Below are 18669 nucleotides of genomic sequence, written 5' to 3' on the forward strand. Positions count from 1 at the left end.
GCTTTGCATCTAGAAGATTACAAGGAACAGAGAGTGCACATTCTGAGATATTAAAGGGACGCCCTTGCTTGCTGTTGGGGAAATCAATCATTTTAGATTTTATATATGGGGTTTGTCTTTTAAGGTCGAAACTGATCATAAACCCCTAACATGTATTTAAAGGTAGTAGAGGATTGGAAGAAGGTGCTACTCGAAGAATTTCTAGGTGGGTGTTGTCAGTATTGGGCTACAACTTGACGTGGAATATGTAAAGAGGGGTAAGAATATGATTGCAGACTATGTGTCAAGATTGCCAGTAAGTGAAGCGGAAAGCATTGATGAGGTGTGGACTGGAGGTGTGAGCAAGGGAGATGGTGAAATGGCTTTGAGTAATGAGTGGTTTGCTGCGAGGGAAAAAGACTGATGGAAGAAGTGGAAGGAAAAGTTGTGCGAGGATGGGGCGACGAGAAAGTTTTCAATAAGGAGATAAGGGAATTTCTTAAAGTGAAAGATGAATTGAGTAGGACTGTATGAAATCGAGAAGAAAAATTGTACTTCCTAGTGATGTCTGCAGGCGCATTACTGTTATTGTGCATGAGGGACACCCTGGGCGCAATATGACGAAGAGGAGAGTTAGACAATCATTTTGGTGGCCTGGTATGGACTGAGACCTTAAAGAGGTTGTGAAAAGTTGTGTGTGTGCCAACAGCGACAAGACTAAGATTACGAGACAAACACCATTGGAATGCACTAATTTTCCAGAGTGATCAGGGAAAAGACTAGCAATTGATTTTATCGGGTCATTGGCAAAGTTAGGGTCAAGAGACAAATATATTTTGTTACTTTTAGACTACCATATAAAAGATTTTGTGGCGAAAACTATGAAACAGAAACACAACTAATGTAATCCAGTTTTTTTAGGATTCTTTGCTGAGGAAGGGGTATCAAAGAATACAGTGTCTGACAACGGGGTGCAGTTTGGGTCCAAGAAAGTTACATGCCATCTTACCAGAATGGGGATTTCTCATGAAACAAGCATTTGCAATGCAATAGGTCTCGCATTAGGAAAGTGTGAGCTATTTGTATTGTAAATGACAATTTTTTAAAAATATGGGTTGGCTTTGAAAATATATAAATTAATAGCATTTTTATTTACAAAGCCAATAGCTTACACTTTCCTAATGCGAGTCCTATTGGCTATGGCAATTGGTGTTGGTAGCAAGCAAGGGCAGTGCTGTTGTGGTGCTGAGTGATGCTGTTGTGGTATTGAGTGATGTGGTGATGTCCCAGAGTGATGTGGTGATGTCCCAGAGCGATGTGGGGGTGCCCCTGAGTGATGCCCCTGAGTAATGTGGTGGTGCTGTCCCAGAGTGATGTGCTGCTGTCCCAGAGTGATGTGCTGCTGTCCCAGAGTGATGTGCTGCTGTCCCAGAGTGATGTGCTGCTGTCCCAGAGTGATGTGCTGCTGTCCCAGAGTGATGTGCTGCTGTCCCAGAGTGATGTGCTGCTGTCCCAGAGTGATGTGTTGCTGTTACAGAGTGATGTGCTGCTGTCCCAGAGTGAGGTGCTGCTGTCCCAGAGTGAGGTGCTGCTGTCCCAGAGTGAGGTGCTGCTGTCCCAGAGTGAGGTGCTGCTGTCCCAGAGTGAGGTGCTGCTGTCCCAGAGTGAGGTGCTGCTGTCCCAGAGTGAGGTGCTGCTGTCCCAGAGTGATGTGCTGGTGTCCCAGAGAGATGTGGTGGTGTTCCAGAGTGATGTGGTGGTGTCCCAGAGTGATGTGGTGGTGTCCCAGAGTGATGTGGTGGTGTCCCAGAGTGATGTGGTGGTGTCCCAGAGTGATGTGGTGGTGTCCCAGAGTGATGTGGTGGTGTCCCAGAGTGATGTGGTGGTGTCCCAGAGTGATGTGGTGGTGTCCCAGAGTGATGTGGTGGTGTCCCAGAGTGATGTGGTGGTGTCCCAGAGTGATGTGGTGGTGTCCGAGAGTGATGTGGTGGTGTCCGAGAGTAATGTGGTGGTGTCCGAGAGTAATGTGGTGGTGTCCGAGAGTGATGTGGTGGTGTCCGAGAGTAATGTGGTGGTGTCCGAGAGTAATGTGGTGGTGTCCGAGAGTAATGTGGTGGTGTCCGAGAGTAATGTGGTGGTGTCCGAGAGTGATGTGGTGGTGTCTGAGAGTGATGTGGTGGTGTCTGAGAGTGATGTGGTGGTGTCCCAGAGTGATATGGTAGTGTCCTAGAGTGATATGGTGGTGTTGTGAGGCGTGCAGCAGTGTGAGGCGTGCAGCAGTGTGAGTCGTGCAGTAGTGTGCAGCATGCAGCAGTGTGAGCAATACAGCAGTGTGCAGCATGCAGCAGTGTGCGGTCTGCAGTAGTGTGAGTCGTGCAGTAGTGTGCAGCATGCAGCAGTGCGAGTAATGCAGCAGTGTGAGTAATGCAGCAGTATGCAGCAGTGTGCGGCGTGCAGCAGTGTGCGGCGTGCAGCAGTGTGAGGTGTGCAGCAGTGTGAGTCGTGCAGTAGTGTGCAGCATGCAGCAGTGTGAGTAATACAGCAGTGTGCAGCATGCAGCAGTGTGCGGCATGCAGTAGTGTGAGTCGTGCAGTAGTGTGCAGCATGCAGCAGTGTGAGTAATGCAGCAGTGTGCAGCATGCAGCAGTGTGAGTAATGCAGCAGTGTGCAGCATACAGCAGTGTGCGGCGTGCAGCAGTGTGAGGCGTGCAGCAGTGTGAGGCGTGCAGCAGTGTGAGGCGTGCAGCAGTGTGAGGCGTGCAGCAGTGTGCGGCGTGCAGCAGTGTGAGGCGTGCAGCAGTGTGAGGCGTGCAGCAGTGTGCTGCTTGCAGCAGTGTGCAGCGTGCAGGAGTGTGAAGCGTGCAGGAGTGTGAAGCGTGCAGGAGTGCAGCAGTGTGAAGCGTGCAGCAGTGTGAAGCGTGCAGCAGTGTGAAGCGTGCAGCAGTGTGAAGCGTGCAGCAGTGTGAGGCGTGCAGCAGTGTGAGGCGTGCAGCAGTGTGAGGCGTGCAGCAGTGTGAGGCGTGAAGTGAGGGTGTGAGGGTGTGATGGTGGGTGAGAGGGTGTGTGATGGTGTGTGAGGGTGAGGATGTATGAGGGTAAGTGAGGGTGTGTGAGGGTGTGAGGGTGAGGGGTTGTGAGGGTGAGGGGTTGTGATGGTGAGAGGATGTGCGAGTGTGTGAGGGTGTGTGAGGGTGAGAGGGTGTGTGAGGGTAAGAGGGTGTGTGAGAGTGAGAGGGGGAGTGAGGGTGTGTGAGGGTGAGGGTGTGGGTGAGGGGGTGTGAGAGTGAGGGTGTGTGAGAGTGAGGGTGTGTGAGAGTGAGGGGGTATGAGAGTGAGGGGGTATGAGAGTGAGGGGGTATGAGAGTGAGGGGGTGTGAGAGTGAGGGGGTGTGAGAGAGGGGATGTGTGAGGGTGAGGGGATGTGAGAGGGTGGGGGGATGTGAGAGGGTGAGGGTGTGTGGGTTCTTAGGGGGTGTGGCGGTGTGAGGGAGAGGGTGAGGGGTGTGATGGTGAGGGGGTGTGAGAGTGAGGGGGTGTGCGTTCTGAGGGTGTGTGGCGGTGTGAGGGGGTGAGGGGTGTGAGGGTGGGTGGGAGTGTGTGTGAGGGTTAGAGGGTGTGTGAGAGGGTGGGTGAGAGGGTGAACGAGGGTGAGGGGGTGTGTGAGGGTGAATGAGGGTGAGGGGGTGTGTGAGGGTGAGGGGGTGAGGGTGAGTGAGGGGGTGAGGGTGAGCTAGGGTGAGAGTGTTGTGAGGGTGTGAGGGTGAGTGAGGGTGAGAGGGTGTGAGTGAGTGAGGGTGAGAGGGTTGTGAGGGTGAGTGGGGTGGGTGAGGGTGTGTGAGGGTGAGTGAGGGTGTGTGAGGGTGAGTGAGGGTGTGTGAGGGTGAGTGTCCGAAGTAAATGGTTGCATGGCAGACATCATTGTAGCTAGCAAGTCGATCTTGACATTTGTATACTCTCTACTCCGACCAAGGCTGGAATTAGTCACTAGTTACAGACCTGAAGACTGGATGTGCTCTCTCTGAACACACTGCAGCGGTAGAGCTGTGAACATCGCCCCGATCAGATCTGCACACAATTTGTCATAGATAGACAATAAGCACATTGCATGGAGAGCAAATGTTCCTTCTGCTGGACTACGAAGCAGTCTGTAAGACATAGACACACACTACATGCTCTACTGCACAACCACATGAACACACTACAAAGTCCGCAAGAGCTAAAGATAGAGCTAGGCAAACCCAAAGCGCAGCATACACATATCTACGAAAATCTAAGATGAAGCAAAATTAAACACAAGGCTCACGGTGCCCTCAAGCCACAGTCTAGCACACCATGACTGGGAATCCATCTCAGACGGAGCCATAAGGAGCGAGTGGCCGACAGACCATGTAAATCCCAGTGGGGTACACGTGTTACTATGGTAATCCCTGAACTAAAGCCACAATAAACATGTGGTAAATGGAGACTATAAACAACAAGCTTTCGGCATTGCTGTGGGTTATTCCTTACGGAATGGAATAGGGGCGAGCCCTAAAAAGGGAAAAAGGATGGATGGATGAGCTGGTGAAAGAATGGGTTGATAAAAGTATATATGGATGAGTGGGTGCATGAAATCATGGATACATTTGTAAGGATGGGTGTATGAGTGGGTGAAAAGATGGATGGATGGATGAATGGGTGAAAGGATGAACACCGAGTGGGTGAAAGATGGATGGGTGGCTAGAAGGATGCATTTGTGGATGGGTGAAAGATGGATGGTTGGGTGGATAGAATAATGAATGAGTGAGAGGATGATTGAATAAGTGGGTGAAAGGATGGATAAATGGATGAGAGGATGGTGATATGAGTGGGTAAGAGGGTGGTTAGATGTGTGGGTGAGAGATGCTTTGCCCTAGATGGACTGCGCGCGCTGTTGGCTTGTCGCAGGAAAGTGGTATTCTGTAATCAGACATTCCAGCGATAAGGAAGCCTGACTCTCGCTGAGAGATGAGTTTCACACATTTTCTTTAAAAACAGTTAAAAAGCAGAGGAACAGAAATGGTGACAGGAAATTTGCTTTCAGTTTGACTGCAACTTGATATGAAGGCAGGAGGCAATGAATGCTCGGGTTCCGCATCAATGCTAAAACTCTGGCCCGGCTTCTGGTGGGGAAGGCAGGAAAGTGGCACGCGCTACGTGGGGAAAAGGCTAAGCACGAGGCGGAATCTTATTTCCCCGAGCGGAGCGGTGTTTACGGCATTACTCTGAGCTTGACCCCGAGGCCAGCTCCCTCAGTCGCTCTCTCCGGAGCCGAGAACTCCTTCGGCCCGGTGTACAGGAGGTGAAGCGTTCGGCTCTCGTTACCACGTACACGACATGGAGCGACGGTCCCCTTAATGAGGAGCGCCTTGCGAGGCCCGCCGGCCTAATTAGGGGAAGGAGCCCTCCACAAACAGCCGGCCACGCCGCACTGCACGCCCCCCTCCTCCCTGGGGCTGTCACCTGAGCAGATGAGAGGGGGCGCGCGGGGATGGGATTACAGCTGCCACCGGTGTAATTCCCACTGGCACACGGCGGCTCCGTGAGCCTGTCACATTCAGTCTGTCCACCGCCGTCGCCACTCAGTCTGCGCACCATCTCCCGTCTCTTAGCACCCCGAAGCCGAAGGGATTGAGCGCTGCACGGGCGAAGACATAAAAGAATAATGCACAAGCCCTCGCGCACAAACATACGTGCAAAGGCAGTACTACACACATGCAAAGACACTCCTGCACAACACACATGGGCATACACATATAAAACCCAGACCCCTACTTACAGAAACACAGACTTGCTGCATGCAGACACAAATACAACATACACACAAAATACTCAAACACCGATTTAAATGCCTAATGCATACAACACACAAATGCTCATGGTGCGCATGAGAACAACATTGAAATGCACGCGCATGTAAGGATAAAACATAAACGATCAAACAAAATGCAAACATACACGTGACAACACACATACAAAACAGACATGTGCTCCATGCTCACATTAGCACAAAACATGCAAACACACAAAGTACACATGCATGCAGAGACGCATGCAAAGTCGTGCTTTAATGATACACGCACCGGCAATCAGACAAACGGAAGTACACACATCAACGCAAATACATTCGTATAGAAAGAAGCATGCATTCATCCCTAGGCACGCGCACCTGCATTTAAACACATCAGCATTCACCTAGGCCCACACACACACACACACACAGGGACTCGCTCTTAAAACCGGTGGATACACAGCACACCGCTTTTCTATAAGTCCCCTCTGCGTGCCCTAAACGCGAAGAGTCTGTGAAAATCATCTGTTCTGCCTGAGCGTTGACCCCAGTCACTCGGCTGTGTCCTAACGCGGTTAATCCTCGAGCCCATCTCCTCATTAGCAGGGCTCCAGTGACAAGCGGGGGGAGGAGCCCCTCCCCTCAGCCCCCTCACCCTATCTCCTTCCTGCCTGGCCTGCCAGCCAGCCCGTGAGGACAGCGGCGAGAGCTCAGCTGCAACAAATCACCAGGAAATCCGTGGCGCGCGAGGGCCGGACGTGACGGAGGAGCTGAGATCCAAGGCCTGGGACTCGGCGGAATGTCAATGGTGTGTCTGAGAGATCGGGAATGCAAGCGGGAGCTGGGTGCATGTGGCGGGGAGGAGTTGTGTAATGGGCAAGGAGCCAGTGGGAGTCTGTGTTCGACGGACTTCCAGGAAATCCCTGTTGTTTAATCCCCCGGTGCCTACCGAAAATGAATGTGTCCGTGTGTAATGCCGCCACCACCGCGGGACGAGAGGAGCCTGAGAAACCCGGTGAGTGGGGGGTGTTGTGTGCGCGCGCGTAAGTCCGTGTGTGTGTGTGTGTGTGTGTCTGTGTGTGCATGCGTGCGTGTGTGTGTGTGTGCATGCGTGTGTGTGTGCGCACGCTTGAGTGTGGCTGTGGCTGTGTGTGTGTGTGTGTACGCGCGCGATGGCCAGAAGCTGACTTGCGGTGAATGTTGAGAACAGGAGATGTGCATGGCGCCGGGCTGGGCGTGCGCGCCCACGAGGTGAAATCGCCGATGGAAAGCGCGTGCACATCCCCTGTCTCACATTCATCGGAACACGCCAACAAAAGATGTCTTCGCAGACAGCATGCTTCGCATGCTTAGGTCTGCTCGACCTAAAAAGGTCTCCCTTTAGACCTCAAGCCAATAGGTTAGTGGATAGGGTTATTCATCTTGTGATGGAGAATATATAGCTGCAGTTAGCAAATGCTAATCCGTTGAGAAAGGAGATGAGAAAGATGAATATGGGCCCATACAGCGAGTCGTCGACCTGTGACTGGGATGTCGCCGTTCGTGTCCTGGAAGGGAAGGTAGCCAGGCATGTCCTGTATGGTTGTGGGAGAAAGAAAGTGTTCAGGTTGATCGTGAAGACTGTGGAATATTACAATATATGAAAGAATAACAGAAGGGTGGAATAGTTCACAAGGGTGAAATCAAGTATTCTTGTCCATGTATGATCCAGGAAGTTAAACGCAATGTGGTAGTTTGGAGGATGGGAACTTTTTGGAGTCTGGAAAATGTATGCAAAATTGACAAACCACAAGAAATGTATATGCGAAGTGTATGTAGTGTACTAGATTGATACATTTAGAAAAGACACATTTATGCTGAACTGTATGAAGAATCAACAATTGTATGCTGTTCTGGAAATTTATCTTCTTGTGCTTAAGATTATTTTATAAATTGTTGTTGTCATGTTATGTGTAATAAGGGGGGGAAGATAGTGTAGTGTTATGGAACTAAGTTTTTTGTTCAGGAGATAAACCTTGATTTCATAGTGACATCACTTGGAATGTGAGGGAAAAGGCAGTTGGGAGAGCAGGACAAGAACGTCTGGTGTAAATGCTGATGCATTAAAGCCGATTGTAACTACGACTCATCTTTACAAAGAGGTTTTGGAAAAGCTTATTAGACAGCCACCTATTTCAAAGATCTGCACTTGACCTATAAAGTAAGAAACTTCCCCATAAAGCCCTCCCCCACCGGAGGATCAGTTTCATTGATGACAGTGTCTTTGGCTCTAAAAGGACACCCTGCTATCACAATACAATGGCAGGGATCCTGACTCACAGCTCTGTTTTTAAGTCTGGTGTGAGTAAAGACCTTCTGATTTTACTAAAATTCTATGAATCATATACTTGGTTGTTGAGGCTTTCAGCTAGCCCTCTTCACCCATTGCAATGTTATTGTGTCATATTTTTCATCCATCCATTATAGCATACATCACAGGGCAGTGAGGCAGCCCACTTCAGCCAACTGGCCAACATCACTGTCAGAGACATTCCTTCCTTTCACAAGAAGACAAACCACCCAAAATAATTCCCTTAAAAGCCGCCAAGGACTACTATGGCAATGTGTTCTTTTTGAGACCAAAAATGTGTTTGCTTTTAGCCAGCTATTTTTGTATTAGATTACTCAATTACTCAATGCCTGTGAGCTTCCCATCAATATGACCATAATGTTACTTTGTGGCCTAGCTGCGATCATTACAAAGCGGGAAACAGCCTGAACAACGAATCCTTAACAACCAGTGTATTAAACAACGAATCCTTAACCACGACCTTTACCAGAACCACGTCCTCATTAACCACTACTGTACACGAACAACGACAACCTGAACCACGACTTAATAAACGAGAGTTAAGTGTCAAAATGTTGATAATGAATCTTAAAAACAAGTGCAATAATAATAAAATAATTTGGAACGGGATGTTCATTTTTGGATACATTAAAAACAAGCGTTGCCAATAGGTCTTGCATTAGGAAAGTGTGGGCTATTGGTATTGTAAATGACAATTATTTTTTTAATATGTGTTGGCACTGAAAATATATAAATTAATAGCATTGTTATTTTCAAAGCCAATAGCTTACACTTTCCTAATGCGAGTCCTATTGGCTATGGGAATGCTTGTTGTTAGCCAGCAAGGACAGTGCTGTTGTGGTGCTGAGTGATGCTGTTATGGTGCTGAGTGATGTATTAGAGTGATGTGGTGGTGTCCCAGAGTGATGTGGTGGTGTCCCAGAGTGATGTGGTGGTGTCCCAGAGTGATGTGGTGGTGTCCCAGAGTGATGTGGTGGTGTCCCAGAGTGATGTGGTGGTGTCCCAGAGTGATGTGGTGGTGTCCCAGAGTGATGTGGTGGTGTCCCAGAGTGATGTGGTGTTGTCCCTGATTGATTTTGTGGTGTACATCAGTGATGTGGTGGTGTCCCTGAGTGCTGTGTTGGTGTCCCTAAGGGCTGTAGTGGTGTCCCTGAGTGCAGTGTTGGTGTCCCTGAGGGCTGTGGTGGTGTCCCTGAGGGCTGTGGTGGTGTCCCTCAGTGCTGTGGACCACACCTAGAGTCTCAACTTAGAACCATGTTAAACGTTCTCAAGTATTTACGTCTAGCTATGTTTGCATTTGAAGCAGCCCCAAGTTCCTGTCTTCACGCCCTCTGTTTAGATTCAGGACTGTAATTTCATCCCGTTTTGCTTTCTGACTAACTGTCACCTAACGACCGTCTCCATAACTTACGGAAATATACTCATTTTTCCTAGCTTAATATTAAGATCTGAAACAAATCAAGAGGCTTTCAATTGCACGAGAATGGAGTACGAGAGCGCGCAGCAGAGAGAGACTCGTTTTCTGGTCAGACGGCCACGGGAACGCACACACGATTCCTTAATGGGTTCTTTCCCTTTACAGCCAAACTAGTAATTTCGTATGGAAACAGCACATAGTACCAAGAACTTAAACTGTATTCCTCGTAGTGCCACTCACTTTAAATCTTTGTCACTCGTCGTTCCCTTTGTCTCTGGGGTGCGCAGGACTTGCACAAGGGATAGACTCACTTCTTTCTCCTTCTGCAGTGAAAGTCTTTTCGCGCGAAAACTGAAACACGTGATACACACTCCCGGGGTTTCACTACTTTCAACCAATAGAGTTGCAGACTGAGACTGGGTTGCAGGACTAGGAAGAGCACAGTAGAGTGGAGGGGGGGTTCTATAGTTCAGTAGCTTCAACTATGACGAAGTTTAAGGACGAGCTTCTCTTCCGGAGATTTCCTTATTTCTTCTGTATCAATATAGTGACCCATTCACGGAAGACCTGTTTTGGGGGTATGCGTTCACCTTAGCGAGAAGGTGACGACTAAAAAGAGCCCTCCCTCTTCCTCAATGGTTTGGACCATGTTTGATCACGGTTTCGCGGCAAAATAAGGCATCTTCCACTAAACTCAAAAGGGGTGCGCTAATTAGTTATTAAAGTCCAGTTTGAGTGTTCTGTGCTTGTTGGCGAAGGTTATACACTCCTACAGTGTTTCAAATACGTGCATGTTGGAAGGAAGCATTACGTTATTTGTGTGTTGGCCTTTTCCCCACGTTTCTTCCCTTTAGTGAGTGGCGGGTGGTACGGTCCTCTGGCTCGTGTTCCATGGAGGCAAAGCGAGTAGTGAGGGGGCAAGGAGGGAGAGTAGTGAAGAGCAGAGGGAATTGGTAGCCGTGCTGTAGACACCCAGACCTAACAAGAGCGGCCGGGAAACTGAAAGTACGGCCGGCCACCGGCCAGCCATGAATAATTAGGGGAGGAGAAGCCGCAGACCGCACGCTGGGAGAAGCCCTTTGATGTGGTGGCGGCCATGAAAAAATGCAATTAGGAGGGAGGGAGGGAGGCTGATGCACGTGCCTGTTTGGTCACGTGATTCACGTGAACTCAAAGAAAACCGCACCAAAAAGCCCTTGGTTTGAAGAGCATTTTGAGCACTTGAATTCTCGCCATTTCCCATTCCTTCGGAATGGAAAAGGCGAGACCTAAAAATTGGAATGTGTAATTTTTAAAAATGTATTTGCCATTTCCTGATTTTAATTACGAAGTAGAAATATTAATTTGTTTTAATTTAGCGTATTAGGCCAGTAGATGGCACTGTCAGTTTGTTTTTAAGCGATGTGATTAAGATCAGACCAAGATGCAAGTGATCTTAGTTTTTGAGTTGAAAAAAGACATCGCAGAAAAATACAGGAGTTTGTACAGAGATCTAGGGACATACATTAGAAGAGAGTTGAAAATACAATCTGAAAAATAGGAGGCTGCATATGACAGTGTCAGCTGTGAAAATTGCATACGCCGTAAACCTTGATTCAGTCTGGCTGACCCCATTTCAAAGCAGAACTGAAATAAGAGGGGGGATTTTGAGGAACACCCAAGACAACGGTTATTATCCAAAAGGATAGTCGAGGAAAACTTCGAGCAAACTATAATCTTAATCATTGACAGAGCTTCATTGGACATCAAATAGTAATAACGAAATTCAATATATGCACGTATCACCTTTAGGAAAAGCAGTACGTACTTGAATATTCCTTCGGGTCTATATCACTCTTTTCACTGAACTGTTGATTCTTACATTTATTCAAGAATTAAAAGTGACCATCTTCCACAGGCTGTTTCAATTTACACCTTGACTGGTAGATTCAGGAAATATGATAAATGATTAATTTTCGTGGTTTAGTAATTCGTTGTACAGGATGTAGTGATTTGGCTTGGGTAGTGGTTTAGATTTCGTGGTTTAGGCATTCGTGGTTAATGGGGTAGTTGTTTAGTCATACAACCTGCTCATACAATGAATGAGCGATTCTGAGCTTTGTGGCCTGTGTTGGCTGAAGCCTCCAGTTTAGTGAAGAAGAGAGGGCTAGCGGGAGGGTTGGGGAGATTTCAGTTGCTGTGTGCACTATCTGTAGAAGACTGCATGCTATTGTTTGCCAGAAGTCTAAGTGAGCATAGGACTGGACAGGTGAGTCTGGAACACACAGGTCTGGGAGTGTGATAAAAGTAAGGACCAAAATGTAAAACATTTAAAAATCTCACAGTGCATGAATCATCTTTGCATTATTGTATCAGGTATGGATTATAATGTGCAGACTCCTTCTCAACTCGAGGTATAGGGAAGAACAATGGAGATGAAGGAAGCAGACAGAAGTGTAAACCATAAAGGATAGGTGTAAGAAGGAAAAACAGATACAATGAAGTGTGAGGAGAGAGAATGTGGGAACCAGACAGAGGGTAAATACAGAATGAGAAGAGTGAAGCGAACTGGGGAAAGCATAGATTGCATTGTAAGAAAGGAATATGATGTGAATGAAAAGTTGAACGCAGGTGGAAGGGATGAAAAAGGGACCTATAGAGGCTAGAATAAAAGGGGTTATGTTTTAGTGGAAATTCACATTCTGACATTTCAAACAAATAGTCACATAATATAATCAGGCTTCGAGACACAAATTCACACTGCCACCTCTTTTGAAATGAAGTGCCACATTCAACCACTTTCAGATGGACTCCCACAAACACACTTTTACATTAATAAAGCATAAAATACAATTGAACTTGCCAAGCTGGATTTGAGAGGCGAGCTCATACACATACACAAAGGCGGGCCAGCCAGTGATGGCTTGAGGCAAAGCACTCCTGGAACCTCGAACCAAGCTTTCACACGAGGACGTTTAGTCTAGTGGCTAGAGATGCCAACCCTGGCACACAGGGAACCAGAAGTGGTGTAACCAGTGTGTCATGGGCCCTACTGCAAGGAAAGAATTGCCATCCATGGCTGCTGTTTGAATTACGAAATACAGAAAAAAATCACCACTTAAAATAAGCATGTTCAAATTCTCACGGCATCAGAATATTCAAACTGTAGACGCATACAAGTTCAGTCAGTCACAACATTTACCACATCAGAACACTTCACAACTTCAAACCCCCAGAGCATCAGAATACTGTAAAACAACTCACGGTATCACGAGGATCAAAATCAATGGAGACCAACAACATCAGGACACTCACAGCAACACAACACTCAAAAGGTGGAAATTTACATCGCAACTTCAGAGGTGAAACATGTTCATCATGCAGTGTGACTGCTCTCCCCCCGCGCAGCTCCACTTCTAAGTGCTGCCACCTGAGCTCTGTTGCAGGGTGTTCGAGGCCCATCTTCACCCATAGGCTCCCCTGCCTGTGCGTCATTCCTGGTGGTCCAGTGGGAGAGCACTCTGTTCTTCTGCTGCTCTGCCTCTCTTGCCTCTTTCCTTTTGTGCCCTTTTTAGGTCTCGGCTAAACGCGCGGAAGCGCGTCTCCGCCGAGATCTTTTGTTAGCGAGTGTGCTTCCCAGGAGACAGTTTCGGCCACGCGCATCCATAGAGCCGATTTGAAACTGGAACGCGCGCTGTGGCCAGGCGATGTCTCCTGGGAAGCTCAAGCACCACACACGCATGCGCATACACACACACAAGCGCCCATGCACGCACGCACATACATACATACAGAGACACCCCCCCTGACACATACACACACACACAAGTGCACCGAGGCCTTCCCTCCCTCCCCCGCCGTCACCATCGCACACATACATACACACACGAGCATACACGCACACACACACGTGCACCAAGCCCCCCCAGCCTTTTGGAACTTACCTGGCCAATGTCGGGGACTCTGCTCTCAGCACGCGGCGCCCAACCTCCTGCTGGCGCGGCCCCAGGGCTCCACACCGCTCACAGGAGCCCCGGGCGCGAGAAGCATTTGACTCCGCCTGCCTCCTCTTCCGGTCAGGACGTGGCCCCGCCCCCGTCACAGGCGACCGTGCCTGACTTCCGGGGTGGCCGCGGCGGGATTCCACCCGACCATGCTACGCCACTGCTTGGATCATCTAATTACTCGGAACTGCCTTTGGGTTACTTTTATAATGGAAGCTGCAGTGACACAGCGGGATCAGGCATAACCAGTGGAGTGTAGAACTCATGAGCAACACCTCTTCACGTGGAACTATCTTTGTCTGTGACTAGAACACCCGAGGAATACTCAGGCGCTCCCTCATTTGTGACTGAACCCTGAAGTATAGGACACTGTGTATAACCGGTGCGTTGTCGTCCTGAATCTTATATTTCACCAGAGCCGCTTCTGTACGGAACGTATAAAAATAAAAACAATATTTACAGTGCTTCAAAAACATTGCTGCTCGGAACTCTGTGCAGAAAGTGTACCACCACATCTAAGAATTATATTTTGACGCCAGCACTACAGTTTCTTATTGATTAAAAAAAAACGAATGCTTGCTTTTTGCATTTAATAAACCCTGCAGCTTACATACGGAAAGATTACAAAACAAAAAAATAGCAAACATCATATTATGAAACATGACACAAACTTTTAGAAACGCTGGTAATATATCCCACAATTATTCATTTTGATGACCTTTCCTCCAGTGAGAAGGACAAACTAAGTGCATTCCTTAGCTTGAGGCAAGCAAGTCTTGCTTCCCTTCGCCAACTTTCTTGAAATAGGAGATCACGAGGGGGGGCTGTTGCTGGAATGAAGATCTGCCTAATACAGGACCAGATTCCCCTGTGAAAACTAACTTATGATTTAGTCAGAGCAACTCACTCTGGAGATACTGATTATTGCCCAGGAGGTAAAACAAGGTCATAGCTTAGTGAGTAGTGAGTGCAGAGTAGTGAGTAGTGAGTGCAGAGTAGTGAGTAGTGAGTGCAGAGTAGTGAGTGGTGAGTGCAGAGTAGTGAGTGCAGAGTGCTGAGTGCAGAGTAGTGAGTGCAGAGTAGTGAGTGCAGAGTAGTGAGTGCAGAGTAGTGAGTGCAGAGTAGTGAGTGCAGAGTAGTGAGTGCAGAGTAGTGAGTAGTGAGTGCAGAGTAGTGAGTAGTGAGTGTGCAGAGTAGTGAGTGCAGAGTAGTGAGTGCAGAATGAGTGTGCAGAGTAGTGAGTGCAGAGTGAGTGTGCAGAGCAGTGAGTGCAGAGTGAGTGTGCAGAGCAGTGAGTGCAGAGTGAGTGTGCAGAGTGAGTGTGCAGAGCAGTGAGTGCAGAGTGAGTGTGCAGAGCATTGTGTGCTGTTGAGTGCAGAGTGCTGTGTATTGGCAATGTTAATGACAATGCCATTTATTTTTGATTTAAAGAAAAAAAAATGTCATGAGTAATGCCAATAGCTCTACCTTTAATGATGCCGAGACCATTGCATTGCAAATGCTTGTTCCTCTTTTCTTCGTTCTGCCCTTATGTAACTTTTATCCTTTTCACTTCTCACTTTTTCCTTTGTTTTTACTTTTCACTTATCAATCTTTCCTTCGTTTTCCCCCACCCCTACTGCCCGGCCCCTCCAGTGTATCCTTCCCACTCCCACCTGACTCAACCTCACCCCGATCCCTACTTAATAACGGCTGCATGCAGCGGGTGCGCCACAGGCTCTTCAAAGACAAACCAGTCTGTGCCCATCCGTGACATGACCACGACCAGAGCCAGCGACCCTGGTCCTCTGACCCGCCTCCACTACAACTCCAGCACCCACCACGATCTCAACCCCAGATGCAACAACTGCCAGCTTTCGAGACAGACCAACACCCACTGCCCTCTCTCCTGTCTACACTGCAGCCGCACCCTCACCCACCTTCGTAACCCGAGCAGCATCTCCCAGCCTACCGGACATCACCACTCATAAACCATTCAACTGCATCCGCCTCAACGTGCGTTCCATACACAAGCCTGCCATAGAAATCAGGGACAGACCTCCTCAACACTTACTTGCCTTACGTCGCCTTCCTCATGGAAACCTGGACCACTGCCAACTCTGCACCAGACATCGACACTGCCAATACTGATGGATAAAAGATTTTGCACAAGGACTGCTCATCCGTCCAGGAGGAGGCATTGCCGTCGTTCACAAAAGCACCCCCCATTTGACCACCCTCCCAGATGACACAGCGACCCTCATGGAGCACCTCCACTTCCAGATCCAGACCAACCCCAAAACAACTCTCTGCGGAACCCTCATCTATAGGCCGCTAAGTATAGCATATGCAATTGCACTGACAGCCATTTCTGTATCTAGCACATTTTACGCCAGTTACATAGCGCTGCAAATAATTAGCAGGCAAGCGCCGCGAGTGGACTATCCAGATGTCGACCTTGTAACTTACAGAATGCGTCCAGGTACCAGCAGCAAGCCTGTGCCACTTAAAATAAAAAACAAATAAAGTCCTATATTAACCAGAGCTCAGGTCGATTTTTCACACCTACCACTACCTTTTGCACTGCCCTAAATTCACTGCAGTCTGCTGTGGTGCACTCACACACATTTCAGTGCCATCTAAGAATGAAATCAATAGTGTTAAGTAGAAGGGCAAATTGCCCAGGTCAAACAGGATTACTTTAGAAGCCATCCCAGAGTCATTGGATGATCATCCAACTACATTAGAAGTCATTTACACGTCATCAGACATCATCAAGCTCTTCAAGTCATCAGTAAGCTGCAGAAGCTCAGCCTGATGATTTGAGGATGACTTGAAAATTGGTATCTGATGACTTTAGTAGGTGTCATTATTCCTGATGATCTGAGGATGACTCGTAAATGACTCTCCGATAACTTAACAAGATGACATTGTTCCTGATGACTTTGGGGTGATTTGAAAATAAGCATCTGAATACTTCAAAGGTACTATTGTGTTTTCAATAAGACGTTTTTGCATCTGGTGATTTTAACAGGAATTGCTTGTCTATTTAAAGAGCACGCCCACCACTTTGGTTTACTTTTTCCAGAAAAATGCAAACTGTTGGATAATTGCACAATGAATTGCAGATAAACGTCTGACCTCCTGCAGCTGGGAGCCCCAAAACCCAAACACACCCTGAACCCCCAAATTAACCCTTGCACCCCAAAACCCAAACACACCCTGAACCCCAATATTAACCCTTGCACCCCAAAACCCAAACACACCCTAAACCCTAAAATTAACCCTGGCACCCCAAAACATCCTGAACCCCCAAATTAACCCTTGCACCCCAAAACCCAAACACACCCTGAACCCCAATATTAACCCTTGCACCCCAAAACCCAAACACACCCTAAACCCTAAAATTAACCCTGGCATCCCAAAACCCAAACACACCCTGAACCCCCAAATTAACCTTTACACCCCAAACACAACCTGAACGCCAATATTAACCCTTGCACCCCAAAACCCAAACTCACCCTAAAACTAACCCTGGCACCCCAAAACCCAAACACACCCTGAACCCCCAAATTAACCCTTGCATGCCAAAACCCAAACACACCCTAAACCCGAAAATTAACCCTGGCACCCCAAAACCCAAACACACCCTAAACCCTAAAATTAACCATGGCACCCCAAAACCCAAACACACACTGAACCCCCAAATTAACCCTTGCACCCCAAAACCCAAACACACCCTGAACCCCCAAATTAACCCTTGCACCCAAAACCCAAACACACCCGAAACCCTAAAATTAACCCTGGCACCCCAAAACCCAGACACACCCTGAACCTCCAAATTAACCCTTGCACCCCAAAACCCAAACACACCCTGATCCCCAATATAAAATTAACCCTGGCACCCCAAAACCCAAACACACCCTGAACCCCCAAATTAACCCTTGCACCCCAAACCCAAAAATTAACCCTGGCACCCCAAAACCCAAACACACCCTGAACCCCCAAACCCACCCTAAACCCTAAAATTAACCCTGGCACCCCAAAACCCAAACACACCCTGAACCCCCCAAATTAACCCTTGCACACCAAACTCAAACACATCCTAAACCCTAATATTAACCCTTGTACCCTAAAACCCAAACACACCCTAAACCCTAAAATTAACCCTCGCACCCCAAACCCAAACATGCTCTAACCCTTAAATTACACCTGCCCCCCCCAAAACAGAAACCCACCCTCAACCCTAAAACGACCATGTACGCCCTAAAATCCAAAAGCCCTACAAACCCCTCAACGGTTTATGAATGCGGAATGCCGGGAGGCGCTGCTGTGATTACAAATGATACTTTCTGTACCCCCAGGCTGCATTTCCTTCATAAAGTATTTCCATAAACACATAGGGGCAGATTTACAAGCCCCTTGCGTCACTTTTAACATGGGAAAAGTGACGCAAAAGTGGCGCAAGGTTCTTGTAAATCTGCCTCATAGTTTAGTGGAATCCAATTGTTAGACTCATTAAACAACTGCGGCCAGACCTTCTCATGGCCCGAGGAATAGGTCTTGCAAAGGAAAACAAGCTTTGTCGTCATGGTGACTGCCGAATTCACTCCATCACAATACTAAAATACATTTTTTTTAAAGCACAGCTGCCTCGAACACAATGCCAAAATCACCTACTGTAAACCAACAGTCTGCCGGCTGGCTGGGACTCGAACCGCAGGTCCTCAATGGAGAGCAGCTCTCTCACCTTTGCATATACCTGAAGCCGGAGGATTCCTCTTGCAAAAGCCTACGCACATCCGGGAGCGCCGGAAAATACGTCATTGTTCTGCGGCAAGATCGAAGACCGCCGTGAGTGCAATGGAAAAGGGACCGATGGATTGGCATCGGTCTCTTTATTTTTCCAACTCCACTTCCTTCATCGATTCCAGCGTATACTCCGCTAAGTGCTGCAGCTGCTACCAGGGGGTAGATGTTAGTCCATCGGGGCAAGCTCCACGCTTTATCTGCACGCGCCCATCCTGGGTCAGAGCCCCCATGCTTAAAAAAGAGCATCATCGATCCTCCGGTCTCGGTCCCAGCTGCTCAATTTCCGTCCCAGATCAGCTTCCTCATTTTTCGGAAAGCACGAGTTTTCATTAAGGGGCCA

The 18669-nt window shown here is 48.1% G+C and overlaps 1 protein-coding gene across 3 annotated transcripts in view; it reads right to left on the reverse strand.

Moving 5' to 3' along the window:
- LOC147663757 (geranylgeranyl pyrophosphate synthase) overlaps positions 1–18402 on the reverse strand; it is an 83049-nt gene extending 64647 nt beyond the window's left edge. Inside the window, exon 1 of one of the 3 annotated variants that reach the window (XM_086950221.1) lies at positions 18198–18311. The gene's annotated coding sequence lies outside the window, so the exon portion shown is untranslated. Of the gene's footprint in view, positions 1–18193 lie in introns of all 3 variants that reach the window. The other 2 variants (XM_086950222.1, XM_086950223.1) reach the window with 2 other exon arrangements.
- Between the last annotated feature and the right edge of the window lie 267 nt (positions 18403–18669).

Source organism: Lissotriton vulgaris, unplaced genomic scaffold, assembly GCF_964263255.1.
Source record: "Lissotriton vulgaris unplaced genomic scaffold, aLisVul1.2 SCAFFOLD_1498, whole genome shotgun sequence".
Lineage (NCBI taxonomy): Eukaryota > Metazoa > Chordata > Amphibia > Caudata > Salamandridae > Lissotriton > Lissotriton vulgaris.